The sequence below is a fragment of the Xyrauchen texanus genome, chromosome 47, assembly GCF_025860055.1.
Source record: "Xyrauchen texanus isolate HMW12.3.18 chromosome 47, RBS_HiC_50CHRs, whole genome shotgun sequence".
Classification (NCBI taxonomy): domain Eukaryota; kingdom Metazoa; phylum Chordata; class Actinopteri; order Cypriniformes; family Catostomidae; genus Xyrauchen; species Xyrauchen texanus.
In genome coordinates this window covers 22,361,136-22,364,921 of record NC_068322.1, presented here as the reverse complement: position 1 = coordinate 22,364,921, position 3,786 = coordinate 22,361,136, and positions in this window count along the sequence as shown.

The following is a 3,786-nucleotide window of genomic DNA, read 5'->3' as shown; positions in this document are numbered from 1 at the left end:
CATGAAATGATCTGTGGATTAATCAGAACATATAACAGGGAAATAATCACTTACAGTCACTCATGGACGCACACTTTAACACCCACAACAAGCTATCTAGCACATATCACGGGCATGTATTTTGTCTGCCTCGTTCCGCTGTATAATGCCGTTGATTGACAGGTGCTCTAAGGCCCGCCTTTCCAACAGTTTGTCAATATTTGCAACAACACTATGTTCATCCTGCATGACTGCTATAGGAATTGAGCTATTATACTGAACACAATGAAGTCCTGGAAAAATGTAAATGAGTCCTAAAAACTCTGTTTGCCTTAAGGTCATTTATATGCTAGTGTACCTGAGAATGTTCTAGAAATGTGTGTGTGTGTGTGTGTGTGTGTGTGTGAGCGTGTATTTATCACTTTGTGGGGACCAAATGTCCCCATAAGGATAGTAAAACCCGAAATGTTTGACCTTGTGAGGACATTTTGTCGGTCCCCATGAGGAAAACAGCTTATAAATCACACTAAATTATGTTTTTTGAAAATGTAAAAATGCAGAAAGTTTTCTGTGAGGGTTAGGTTTAGGGGTAGGTTTAGGGGATAGAATATAAAGTTTGTACAGTATAAAAACCATTATGTCTATGGAAAGTCCCCATAAAACATGGAAACACAACGTGTGTGTGTGTGTGTGTGTGTGTGTGTGTGTGTGTGTGTGTACAGTGGTTTTCTCAGTCTGCCTCTTTTTGCCGATTAATTAATTGAATCAATCATAATTAATCGCTGATATCAATATTTGCTTTGAAAAGCCCTCAAATCAACATAATTGACAAGACATTAAATTGGGGGTACAGAAAAGCATTAAATATACATTACAGTGGCTTTAAAGTTAATATGTTGTTTGTTTAATTTCTATTTCATTGAACATACTATACACAGTTATGCAACTGTACATTTCGGCAGGAAGGGTTCAGTTATTTTAATTCTTTCTCATTTAATTAATAGACAAACCTCTTTTTGGATTAGTTGCTGCTTGTGATGTGGTTAATATTTGTGTGGAATGACAAGTGTGGTGTAGTCGGTTTAGTCATTTATTCTCGAATTTACATGCCTGCCACAAAGCACTGGTATATCGTTCAGAAAAGGAAAATGCAGTTTTGTTCCTCTTCTACTCCAATGACAGATTTCATTACAGTTGGTATCAGAGTTGAAAAGAGTTCAATTCTAAACCCAAATTGTTCTTGACTCTTGACTTTGTCCTTCTGCTAAAAGTTTTAGTTTAGTAAACATAGCTGATTCGTCAACATGTCATATGGGAGACACTCAGCAGTTGTCGATTCAACAAGATCTCCAGGAAAAAGGTTTTTTTACAATCCAAAATCTGGACAAGTGCCATTTGCAGCGAATTAAGTGTTGCATCCCTTTTGATATGCCGCTAGTGAGATTCTCTGTATGCAAAGAAGTAGAAGAAATAACACAGTTTTGCTCTCTTTAATGTTAGGGTTAGGAGTTTCATAATGTCATTACTAGTGAAAAATATGAATTGGAATGTTTGCTCATGTCTTGCGCTTGTGCAGTACGCCATTTTCATTCATTTTTAAAGATAAATTATGAACCGTTTAAAACAGCCCTACTTTGAGCTCTGAGGCTGTTAAGCGATGGCATTCTGTGTGCTTTAGTTCAAGCCATCAGTCTATGCTACTTCAATTTAGTTTCTTAGAAATCATGTTTAAAAGTGGAATTTCTGGTAGAAGAACTACATTACTAATTATCCCAATGATTGGGGTATTTACACTTGGTCACTTCATGCATTTTTACTGATCGGATGGCTATCTGATTATGAAAAGACAAGGTGTAAATGTCCTCCAAAATGGATAAGAGTCAGATGTTAATCCGATCACTCAAACCGCCTATGGGAAACACATTACAGATGCTATCTGCTGCATGCCTTCAGTCCATTTTCCAATGTAACAGCTCAAGAACGGGTTCTCGTAAGCAGAAGTGACAACAGTGATGAAGTAGAATGTATGGTGCATTGATGCCATTCTGTAAACATATCTTCAACAGGTTCAACAGGATTCTATGTTTATGTCCTGTTCTCTATTAGTCTCTATTAGTAATGTCAAAGTTACTTTTTATAGTACATAACGCAAATTTATAAGACATAGCAGCTTATACAAGTAAGAGACCAATGACACACATAGTGGATCAGCAATATTCATTCTCTGATATTTATCATGATGTATCAGTGATAATGTTTGTGAAACTTATATAATTTATGTTCTTGTAGTTGGATCTGAGTGCCCCGTTGGAGAATCGAGTCTCTTTGAGGTGGGTGTCAATCACTGTTTTCACTTTGGTCACTTTTTGCTTTAGACACATCTCTGGTGGTTTTGGTCAACCTGCACATTCCTGTGACCAATTGTCTGTGGTAATATAATGTGTACACTGGGTGGAGTAGTATCATAGCAAAACTGATTAAATCACAGTTCACTTTTCTGTTCACACATGATTAAACGTAGGGTGGAGTTTGCCTTTGAGGTGTGTAGTGTGCAAATGCTAGAGCCTGGGTGTCGTGCATGCTCCAGTAATTGGAGCTCTACATCAAATAGCCTATGTAAGAAAATGGGTTAGGGTTAAACTCTACCCCCTAACCCAAACCCCAACTCTAAACTAAACTAAAGGGTGTCTGTGGTATAAAGACAATTGTATGGCATGGTAGTAGTCCCTATACTGGTGCACCTGTCCCCATGACTTCATGCAATGCATAATACATATATGCAACTTGTGACAGCAAAATGGCAAAACAGACCATAGTTAGCTTAACAAGCACAGATCAAGTCTGTTTGATAATTGTATGCTTGTATTTGTATTTGTATTGTCCAGCATGTGCAGCAAAAATATAAGTAACTGTATTCCACTACAGTTACAATTTAAATCATTGGTAATTACAATACAGTTACATTCATAAAGTATTTTGATTACTGAAGAGATTAATTTGCATTTTATTGTCATTTGTTTCATTTAATATTTAGTCCTTTCAGATGGAAAACATTTCTACATATAAACGATGTGATCCAAAGTGCATTTGAACATCAGTGAAACACTTTCTGATGATGTGTTACATTCATACGAGCAGACAGAGAAGTACGTTTGGAGTAAGTTTGGAGCAGAAGAAATAGAAATAAACCTTGTGTAAATTGTTAGCTTTATGCTAAGCTAAAATGCTATTTCTAGCCATTTTACATGCACATGTTACCAGACACGATCATATTATTTAATCAAGAAAATTCACAATTTCACAAGATCATAATTTCTTTTTTTCTAGTAAGATCTTTGATATTAGAGCAAAAATCATATTCTTGATAGTAATTTTTTTATTGTTTTCCTGTAAAAATATCTAAAAATCCTTTAAACAAGATCAGTTTGATTGAACTTTTTTAGAAACAACACTACATAAGATATTTCTGTTTTTCAGAGAATGTATTTTTAACATGTGTATTTTGTGTTACTGTACTGACAGAGTTTATATAGTCAAATAATAATCCAAAGTATTTACAATATGTTACTGACCTTGAGTAGTCTAATAGAATATGTTAGAATACAGCATGTATTCTGTAATCAATAGTGGAATACATTTCAAAAGTAACCATCCCAACCCTGATTACTGTAAAACAAATTTTACCACTTACATTTAGAGTGCAGCCTGCTCATTTAACACGTCAGACAAAGTTGCTCCTATCTTGTTCGGCAGGTTTTTCTTTTCTTTTTTGTAGAAACATTGTATGTTTAACAAGCATAATAAAGG